This window comes from Contarinia nasturtii, unplaced genomic scaffold (genome assembly GCF_009176525.2).
Source record: "Contarinia nasturtii isolate CC-2019 unplaced genomic scaffold, AAFC_CNas_1.1 Cnas_scaffold_993, whole genome shotgun sequence".
In the NCBI taxonomy this organism is placed as follows: Eukaryota; Metazoa; Arthropoda; class Insecta; order Diptera; family Cecidomyiidae; genus Contarinia; species Contarinia nasturtii.
Window position 1 is genome coordinate 2,103,222 of NW_022198340.1, and position 12,131 is coordinate 2,115,352.

The window sequence follows — 12,131 nt, forward strand, 5'->3', positions numbered from 1 at the left end:
TTGGTAGGCTCCATGGATCTTGGCAAAACGGTGGCAGCAAACGATCAAGCACAGGCGATTTTTCGATTGCGTTGATGCGTCTCTCGTGTAATAATCAAATAGCGATGACTATCATTAAATTAATCATTTGGCAATAAATTTTCAATTTTGTGCCATTAGACAACGACAAAGACTTAACAAAGTAATTCCAAAGCGCAAAAGCAAATGAATAAAGTAGTTTTATGATGGTTGCACATACTGATATTACGCTGGCGATGGAAAAAAAGCGACACAGGGGAAGAAAGAGATCTAAACAAGAGATTACAATTCATTGCGCGTGATACAAAAGCTTAACGGACTTTTGGTCGAAAAGGTCTGGCGCAATAGTGCAATCGTTAGCGATTGCATGTAGATACTGCTGTACAGAATGATAGCTGTTGATTTTGGATGCAAAAAAAAATTCAAGTCAATTTGATAGCGACTCTAATCGAATTCTTGAATTCACAGAGTTTGGTCGTGGCTCCTGAATTATCGCCTTTTTCTCTTCGTCATTCGGCCAATTCGGTGTTCTTTTTTTCACTGTGTAATCGAAATCCGCAATCAATTTACTATCATCTTTTTGTTGTGTGCCTTTTTGTATATTTAAGCGAGCATGTCTTCATGACACTATAAAAGCCACCGAAAAAAACCGGCTTCACAAAATATGCACATTAATGGAATACAGAAAACATGGTAACAAAAACGCACAGCAACGTTGAAGAAATACAAAAATAAATGTGTGTCTTTATTTTATCTCGTCGTCTCGTATGCGTCTAAAATCGCCGTTTGCTACTCGATATGTGTGCTTTTTTTTCTTCCTTCTTTCGTAGTTCGATATTTATGCTTCTTCTTTATTTTTGTTTTGTTACGTTTCGATTGTATTTACCGAATTACCCGCATTTCAAAAGAGCAGTGTATTTTAAGATTCAGCAAAATTCCGCGTACAAAAATCGACCATCATTTTTTTTCTTCTCTTTACATTCAAACAAAAACAGCAATGGCACAAAATACGGCTCGGCTTTGTGTGTGATAAGACATGCGCCGTATTATGGTCTACCATGGCATCCATTACTTACTTACCTCTTGTGCGCATTTATATATTGTGGGTATATCGAACAAACGTTTTTCTGTTGTCCTGTTATATATGGCGACCCACCGAACTCATACGATACATTAATAACCGCGCTCACGTACGCGTTTCGCCTCGTAAAAACAACTGATCCAAACAGACAAGCCACGATGCTAAGCATGAGCATGTCCCTCTCCCTCTTGCTCTCTTTGGCTCGTTTAGTTTTGTGCTGGTCGGGTGTTTATGCGAAAAATAATAATGTAAATTTCGCGAAAAGAAATAATGAAATATCTGAAGCAGTCGGTTGAAAAGTGAGAAGCATTCGTGTCGGAGCCAATTGAGAATTGCTGAGATTTTGTGTTAGAAGGTAAAAATTCCATTTTCGACGTTCCTTTTCGACATTCATCTTACCATATGTAATTTTCTTGTATATTTTTACCTCTTGTTTTTTTTTTCACGTTCTTCGCGCTCGTCTTCTTGAAGGATTCAACAATGACGTTGCATTTTGCGTTGGGCCGGCATTATCACGAAAATTTAAGAGAAAATGATCAAAATTAATTTGATGGCATGATCGTTGAGCGAAAATTTCATGCGATGCGACGCAATGGACTACAACCAAGAATTGGTCAAATGACTGAAAAAAAAAACATTTTTTTTGCAAAAATATTCTTGCAAACAAATCACACTGAAATCGAGAAAGAGACGCGAAGGTAAGCGAATGTGAAGAAAAAGAATGAAAAAAAAGATTGCACAAGCGAAAGATATATGACATTCATATCGTTTCATTAAAAAAATAACCATAAATATTTAACATTACAGGAATACATTGAGTGTAGAATGAAAAAAAGAAGAAGCGACAAATGGAGAAAGAGAGAAAAAAGCACTCTAAAACCAGTTATTACAATGCCGATGTCTTTCTTTTCGTTTCGTCCCGTACATTAGCTTTCGTTCGCAAACCATTCCGTATGACTTTGGATCGGTCTTTTCCGTTGTCTTTTAGCAACAGCATCAGCGGCTGTAACAATAGCAACAACAACACCATCATCAACAATGTTAGCTCCTTTTCCAGCTCTCGTCCATGAATTTCATTCTCGTCTTCGGTTATTTCGCTTAATTTCATTTGATTGTTTGCCGTTGTTCCTTGCAACGATCAGTTGCATTCACAGATTCACTCTGCTGTTCGTGTTCACAATTGAAGCGAGAGAACTGCTGGTGATAGCCAAGCGAATCAATAAAAAAAAACTGGGAAAAGAAGGAAAAACAACAACATCGGTTGTTGCATGCATGAAATTGTCTTGCTTTGATTTGTTACCTGGTTGCGCGAATAATAATAATAATGCATTTTGACTCAAGCCACTTGAAACAAGACTCTATTAACACACTCACTGACTTGCATCGATAGGCATACAAACACCAATGAGCGCAATGAAATTGAAAAATTGTATAATCGGTTGCGGTTCGTATGCAGAAATAAATCTACAACATTGGCTCTCGACAAGAACCCAGAGCAGCAAAAAACAACAACATACAACTAAAATAAATGGAAAAGAAGAAGCCAAGAACTGCCAGTGCCTATCTTGCATACCAAACGAATCTGTCTATCTCATTCTTTAGTGGTTAAGTCGAGAAAAAAAAAATCAGAATCTAAGTACGACGATGCGAAGCAGCGCAACGCGCACGAAAGATCGAATGAAAAATGTACAACTCCAAACATCGTTCGAGTGGTTGGCAAAACATGGAAATGTTGTTATTATGATCATACACAAGAAAAATATTAAATTGGCATGTTTTAAGCGAATAAACGTGTTCGCATACATAAAATGCAATAACACCAGCCAAGCAAAAATATACTTTTGACGATATAAATCGCAAGAAGAGGAAAAAAAAACATACACACAATCACCGTCGACGACGACGGTATACTCGTCGGCACATACGAAACAACCGATCGAAACGATGGTTTATATAAACCACTAAGGTTTCTAACATAAGTTAAGGCTATGTATAATGTACACATAATGAACGAAACTATGCACAACGACCAAGTACACGTTAGGCAAATTCAAATTCGTAAACACGCTAGTTCAGGTTCAGCATTTGCCAAACAACAACATATAATAGAGAAGCATATAGACATAGCGAAACAGCGGAAAAATAATCATTTTTAACCATGATCTTGGCAATGGATTTCAATGTAGTCTCTTGCTCTCTCTCTTTCTGCCTCAATGTAGCCAGCCAACAACCATTGAATCTATTTGCATCACATTGGTTAATGTTCGCATTACTTTTTGCGCGTTCGTTCCGTCGTCGTCGTCGACTACTTCTTCTTTATTTCTTTTGTCTTGTATTTGTTGCGTGATTTTTTTAACTTGCAATTTTGCTATACATACATTACATTCTGTTGAATGTTGTTTCGGTGTTTTGTTTTGTTTTTTTTTTTTTTTCAAAGTAAAGTTGTTCGCATTGTGTTTGGCACTAATGTAAATTTATGTAATGTGCTTTTCCGTGTGTCTATATCTATTCTCCCTTTCAAGAGTCTATCATTTTCTATTGCTTCAATGAGTTGCTCTTGAAAATTACCGTGGAATCGCGCCGCAATATATAACGAAGCGAAAAAAATACAATTAGACAAAAGGAAACGAGGAAAAAGAGAAAAAAGAATCGACTAAGAAATCGCGGAAAATAAAAAGGTGATCGGAACAAAGGCGCTGGAGGAATCGGAGACAATACAACAGTTAGAGCTTGAATGGCAGAAGTGATCTAACTTGTTTATGTCATCGGCATGTATGAACGAATTGAATTCGAAAAAATGATTTTATTCGCGGTGTTTGACGACCAGACGCTCACATATCCATCGAAATGAATACCAGAATGTCAATAGATCTGTGTCCATTTGTCTATAGAATTCCATTTTCATGCAAAAAAACACAGTCAAAGAAAAGGAAGTTTCGCAACCCTTTTGCATTGTTAATTTTCTGTCTGTGCACCGGAGCAAATGGCTTAATACGGATCACTTTGTAGCGACTTAAAAATAGGTCTAGCATGCCAAATGTTTATTTTGCGTATGTATTTTTTTGTCGTTCATCGCACATTACGGCATATGTCCTTAAAGATTGAAAGTGCGCAGTAGCATGTAATGTGCTCCTTTTTCTCACTCAATAAAAGGGTATTTAAATAATGCGTCGTAAGAATGCTTTGAAAACGGGAAATCGAATCCCGTTAAATAGTAATAGGTTGTCTTGTCTGCACACTCCATTTCGTCGTTCAATTCCATTGAAAATGCTGATTTCCCCCTTCGTTTTGCCATATGTATTCGAACATATACAGCCGAGTCATGAGTCATGGACAACAGCAATTGTCAGCTGATAGGAAATTCATTGCTTATGCAAATCTTTTTCGTTGATTTGGTTTTTTTCATTATAAACACTTTAAATTACTTGAATTCGTCATTCTCTCGATGTTTTTGTGTGCATATATTTTGTATTTTTGCAAATACGATGCCAGACGTTATTTTATTGCTCAGCTTATGCACAAAGGAATATTTTTACATAGATACGACTAGCACTGAGTTTATGTGGAATGTGACAAGAGTTTGGTACGCATTTTTTTAGTGTTCATTTTGAAAGTAGATAAACCAGAGACAAACCAGAATAAATGTTGCCGAAAAACTCTTCTACGCATCTTCACCTTTTTTTACCCTTCACAGACATGTGTATAACGTACTGTAAATCATTTAAAAAATATATATTATTTTCGCAGTCATGATAAGCATGTGTCCCGTTTCTTTCCGACTTCTTTGCTCGCTACAATGCTCACTCAACTGATAGTGTGATTTAAACAGCAACGAACATAGTAAAATATATGTTTCTTTTTATTGCCAATTTGTTTGCCAATTTTTACTTTTTTCATTTCTTCTTCTTTTTCGTTGACACTTTGCATTGTTGCCATATTCACTTTTGTTGAGTACCTCTTTTTTTATGGCTTTCAAATATTTTTGTTTACCCGTTTCGTACAATCGTATCTATTCTTTCGCTCGATGTGCCTATGGACAGAAACGAAACAGAATGACAAAAGAGACCAAAGAGTGCCGAAACAACATTTAATTATTCAAACTTAGTTTCAGGCAATGGACTGTTTTTTTTGTTTTTTTTTTTTTCGATTTTCTTTTCTTGCAAAATCGTGTGCCAATATATGCTACAGTGAGTATATGCCTCCGTCTTTGCATGTAAATACTGTCTGCACACGATGGGCTAGAGTGAGTTCGTAATAGTCGAATCAACATGTACTACATACATGTACAGATTGTTAATATGCGTGCACATTTTGCAACACTGTCTTTTTTTGCAGAATATTTGCTGTGTTGTGACGCGCGCAGGTAACAAAAAAGTCAGTCATCAACAATATGCCCGATAAGAAGGATTTGACTTGCAAAACTATTGAAGAAAAAATAAAAGAGAAAAAAGTTTATTGCTTTGGCGTAAAGGTCACGTTGTGCAAAGGGGTTTGTGATTTGCAATTTTACGGTTATTTGTAGTCACACAGACACACACGCGTACTATAGAAAGAATAGAAGTTTATTATTTTATTTATTCTTTTTCTGTTATCTCTTCGTTTTTCTGTCGACGACTGCAAATATAATCCTTTTGTGCATCCCTTCATATCCTTCGTTTTTAAGGGTTTGGCTTGTTGAAGTTTTCCAGAGAAATCCATTTTGACTAATCGACATTGGGCAGGAATTAGTTTTCTAAACAATTGAAAACTTTTCCTTTTAACGGTCATTAAAATCCAGACATGTGAAGATTTTGGTTTTTTTTTATTTTGGTAAATTATGCAATGCAGGCAATTACTGTTAACACAAAATATTCGCACAAGAATAAAGTATATGACTATCGATAACGATTTCAAAATAATGACAGCAAAGAACAAAAGGAACTTAGTATATTGTAGTCATTCATTCTCATCGTAGGTTTTTCAACGGTTCTTTTTTTTCTAAAAGGAAGAGTTTTGTCATAAAAATAATATGTGAGATGAGAATGATGAACAATGTCAAATACAAAAGACATTATATGGATATTTGAGATAAGACACATTTTCCAAATTTGTTGATTGTTAAATATTTGAATAGGTAAATTTATTCTTAAAAATAGTTTCTAAAATCTTGCATTTATCGAAAAAGGCATGGAATGTTAATATCGATTAAAAATAGAAAAGAAAACAGCATTGATTAGTAAACAAAATGTGAAAAAAAAACGAATTTATGATATTATAAATCTGGAAAAAACCGGCAAATAATAACCCGAAAAAAAATTAAATCTAAAACCGTTAAGCAATAGGTCGTTGCTACAAAACTGGTTACCGAAAACATTTGTTTATTGCGACAAAAAAATACGACAAATAACGAAATAAAAAATTGCCCATATTCTTCGCCGAAAGAAAAAAAGAGTTGTTTTCTTCTTTTATTCGTTCTCAGGCGAATTTAAATGTTATATTGCCAGCGAGATTTGTGAGCATTTGGTTTCTATTTCGAAGAAGTTTTTATTCGTCACGCGTATTTTCATCATTTCTCTAGAGATGGCATGTGTCGAGTGTGTGTGTATGTGTGAAGCTGTGTATTGGTTTCAATGGCATTGTTATCTGTTGGTCTCACTTGATTTGAGAGCATTGTACAAAACAATCGAGCAAACAATCTGGAGATAGCGGTGATTTTCGTTTCGTCAATTCAATACGCAAATTGAACAATGTTTACATATAGTCAGTTGAATACACCAGATCGATACACACAGAGTGAAAGAACTTTCCATACAAATCGATCTCACTATCCAAACAAATAATCATGAGATTTATTTCTACTGCGCAACAATCCAATTTTTAAATTCAAAATGTGAAACAGATAGAGCGAAAACGCAACAATCTTTTTGGAATCAAATGCTTCTAGTTTTGCTTTGATTGGCTGATGGCAAATTGTGGGATTCATAATGTCACCATAATGCGTTCAAATGTAGATTCTCTCAGATTAAGACCAAAATTGGTGCCAGCTAAAAGAAATGAACGAGTTATACAAAGGTGAAATTATCGACTTCTTTGTCAGTTTGTTGATCCATCCAATTTCAGGCACACAAAAAGTATTCTTTTGTATTATACTTCAAAAGGCGCTCATCGTTTTATTACACGTGTTTTTTTTTGTTCAATTTCATAATAATCTAGAAATCCAGCAATCTGAGTCAGCAAAACATCATTTGGCGATCATCTTCCGTTCTCACATCTATATCTCTATAGAACGTAAGTATCGGTCGCTATATGCAATAATCTCATTGGGCTTCGAGAACGGCATACACAAAAAAAGCTGAATAGAGATGAAAGAAATGAATAGAAAAGAAGCAATATGTAAAACTACAAGCGCGACATCGTGTCGTACAAATGTTAACGTTAGTTGAATTCATTTTTGTGTCGGCTTCAGTATAGCGACAATAAACAACAAAACCAAACAAACAATGGATATAAAACAGCAAAATCCAAACGGAACCACTGGATTTCGTTCAAAGCATGATGTGATTCATACATGTGATGTTTGTGAGTGTGCGACCGACACGCTCGACTCCGGATCTGTTCCACATGACAAGAGTGAAGTTTCATCACATACTTTTTTTTTCGCTTTTCTCTCTTTCCCTCATCGGACTGCGCCGTACTGGACGAGAGAGTGATGTGGAATTTTACAGTAAAGAGACGTAATAATTAGAAGGCGTCGGCAATATACAAATTGGTCGTACTTTGATTTAGACGATACTAAATGTACAGCAATAAAAAAAGGCTTGAAACAAATAATAGCATGTTCTTTTTATTTCAATAGTAAACTTTGTGTTTCGCAAAACAATTTCAATAGTTTAATTCCTTTGAAAATAAATAAAACAGGTTTTTTTTTGTTAAAACAAAAAACAAACATTCAAAATTTTGCGCAGAATATAACGATCAGGATCACAGGTCAAGTGAGTAATACGCGAGAACCGTCAGAATTGTTGTCAAAATAAATGTTCTAACCTAAAATAGAATGTTCCACAAAGTAAATAAATTTTGTAAATTCGTGATAAAATGTCCAAGCCAAAAATGAGCAACACGAAACTCTTTCGATCATTTTGAATTCCAACAGCAATTTTGAATTGTTTTCATGCTGGAAAATGATGAAATCAGAAAAAAAAGTTTTGAAAAAAAAAAAAAAACAGATAGTTGTCACAGTACCCACATTGCCAATTGAAGACAAAAGAAAACGTTGGCAGCCAGTTTAACTTAAAAATCAATGCAAGCACCCAGCTTGGCTGCTCATTTTTAATGAATCGAAATGAAAATGTTGTGTTTTTTTTTTGGACTGCCATACGGGTTGCGAATATTTAAACAAAATGTGTTGAGCATATTAAATAGAGAGCAAAACAGTGTTGTTGTGACAATCGGTGAATAACACAAATCAACGACCAAAATGAATTAAATCGGCGCGAATACGGTAAGTGTATTTTAACCTAGGCCTTCACCGCAATCGCAACTGAATTCAATTCGGGCATTCAAAGTGAAACATTGATCAGTTCAAAAAAGTCGTTGTCGGTTGTGTCGATTGTGCACCACGAATCACCAAGTCAAAGCCAAAGTCAACCCGAACGAATATGAACACACAGCGTTGCCAGCTTCATTATTGCAAGCCCGAAAAATATCCAAGAAGCGACTTGCGCAATCCATTGTTGCTTGGATCGCTTCGAATCAGTATTCAAAGCACATATATGTGAATAAAAATCAAGGCGCACTCACGAATACACGCCGCTCATTTTCAACATCAAACCACATTGATTCATGTCGACTCGCAAGTTCACAGGAAAACAAAATTACGATTCTTTTTCTTCTGTTTTCTTCTCTTTCGACCTATTGTCGCACAGTCGCCGCGATATATACAAAACGGTTTCGTGGTCTGTTAGACCTTCGCGGATTTCTTCAAGAATCGTCGTATAGTAACATCAACATCAGCACCAAACACAACGACAAAACAAAGCAAAGTCGATGAAAGACAAATGGCGAAGAAAGAAAGAAGCAAGAGGTTAAAGAATAAAAACGAAATGAAATGAGAAAGAAAAGCAATGCGCATGATACCAAATCAAAAGTGCCAGAATGAGCAAAAGTATAATACATCAAATGCACGCATACACACTCACACGAATGGATGTGAAAGGAAAAAAAGTGATGCGAGGTATTTTCAAGAAGAAAAAAAAGCAAACACACACACACACAAACACATTAAAAATGCAGAAGAAGAGGTATAGAATCAGAACTGGTTTCCAACGAAATAACAAGTTTTAAGACGAAAGAAGAAAATTAGCCATTTTCTCTCTATGCCTCAGTTTCATCATTTCACAAGCGTTTGCACAATGCACTCTCTCATCAAGAAATGTGCTCCACACACATGTACACATCACTAAGCACGGGCAAATATTCTAAGCGTTACAAAACAGTACATCAATTTTAACTCGATCCACTCCAAAGCCATACACGCCATTCAACGATTGTGGCGACTTGAAAACGGCACCACTGTAACCGAGAGTACGGATTTGTGTGTCGGTTGTGTTTTCTTTTTTTATTTTCTAAATTTCGATGAATATATGTTAGTTATGGAATAGTTTTTTGAGCGACTAACTATATGGACTATGGATTTGAATAGATTAAGAATGGAGAAATGGAATCAAGACGAAATTAGTATATAGATGTGTGTTAACAACTATAATTATGAGTTCTCAATGAATTCGATAGGTAACAGGCAGCAACAGTCGCGTATAAAACGATTTCAACACTTGCGAAAGGCAAATATAAGCATCACGTGAATCATTCAGATTTCATTTCTACTTGCAACACTCATTATTATCGATATTCATATTCGAAGCAAGTGAAATTCGAAATGTGTTGAAATTCATTCTGTCTTTTGACGTTAACAATGAATAAACAAAATATTTTGTGCTATTTTTTTTCTCTACCTATCGCATCTATAAATAACATCAACGGTTTTGGGATGAAATACGAAACCTGATTCGATCTCCCACCCCAAATTTCACATAGCACCCAATGAATAAACAATTCGATTCTCTTTTCTTTCTCCTTTAAAACCGCAAGCAAATATTTAAAGAATGTCGAAACTCCATAAGGAAATACGTTGAAAAATGACGTTTTATAATATTTAAAATCTTAAAAATCGAACAACTGTCATGTGAGAAAGATGATTAAAGCTGTAAAGGTCGTTGCGGTACATCATCTCATACATGCTCTAATCCGACAAGAAATTATATGAAAGAAACCGAAAATCAGCATGGAAAAAAAAGAAATAACAACTCTGATTCACACATCAGTATACATACAATGAGATAGATTGCAGTGAAGCATCAACAACAGCATCGTCAGCAGCGAAAAAAGGCATACTCGAAATTAATTGTTAGTGATTTCATTTTTTCACCGTTATTTGTGCACGTCAAAATCGAGTGAGCGAGAACAAACACACGCGCGGCATAGCGAAAAACAACAACAAAAAACTTGCTTTGACTAAAAAAAGAATGATCTCATTGGTTGTGTATTCTCATTTCGTTGTGTTTCATTTTAATTTCATTTGTCTCTGTCGTGCGTTCATTGTCCAATGGCATCGCAGAAATACAGAGAATAGCTAGTAGTTTTTGTTGCTGTTTTTTTTTATTTATTTTTTTTTTTTTTCGTTCGTGTGTGCTTTTGTGCTAGAGAAGTGCGCGCGTTGCTTTGCGCATACATGATGAGATCGAAAATATTTATTGTTACACGACAGAGAAAGAATGAGATGAAGAGCGGCCCGTCCATACACATATAGGGAGATATTACGTATATAAATATTATACTATATATATTACGCGATATTTTATTCATTTTCGCAATTAGCATGACTTGTTTTTATTTCTCATTCGCTCACCGTATACCGTTTTCAGCTTCTCGTGCGCGGGTGCGCGCTCGCGCACGTTCGAGTCTGTTTTCTGTATTCATTTACTGGAACATATATTTTATTGAAATTTATTTATTGCGCGGTTATGCGCGAATCAAAGAATGAAAGAAAGGAGATGAAGAGAGACATATGAAACGCAAAGAAATAATGCGAAAAAAAACAACAACGATGAAGTCGACGACGGCGGCGGCAGTGATCATTCTCTGAAAAGAACGATTCTCCAGTGCTTCGTATCTCTTTGAGAAACGCGCATTATATCGACGAGAATGCTTTTTGTTCATATTTCTTCTTCACGCGAATATATACACAAATATCAAGTTTGTTGTTTTCGGATGAGAAGGGGAATCGCGCCAGTGTGTGTAGGTTTCTGTGTCTAAATATGTATGCTCATCTATTGGTTGAGATTATAAGCGCACGGTATATCGCAAACACTGTTCTTTCTAGGTCTTGTTGTGGCGGCGATCCGACTGCGTCAGTGTACAAGTAAGTATGTAAGTAAGTTGGTGATCTAGCAGTACTACGCTTATTCGATGTTGTTGTTGTTTTATTTATTTTATTTTGTTTTCTTCTGTTCTTCTACTGTACTGAACTGATCGATCGGTACTCTGTGTAAGAAAGCGCAAGCGAGACGGTCTTAACTCGCGGCTCATGCACAGACAGATAGGTATGTGTATTAACAGCTAGCTGTATGCTATGTGTAGCGCTTTTTGTGTTACCTGAACTATGTTTTCAATTTATTGTTATTATTATTATTCTCCAGGTTCCGTGGCGTACGTTTGTTGTTGTTGCTATACCTCGTGCTGTTAGTTGTAGTTGTAGTTCTTCGATATTCTTTTGATGCATCATTCATACGATGTTGAGACCGATTTTTGTTTTGTGTGCTCATATACGCAGAGAAATGGTTTGGCAGGCGGCTTAAACGAAAGCACCGCTCGTTCGTTCGCTCTCACAAGAGCCATTTCGCATACGTTGTGTGTGTATGTGTGTGTGTGTATGCGTTATTCTCTGCTATATGTATTCTTTTATATATATATATTTTGTGTGTCGAAGTCGGTGAGG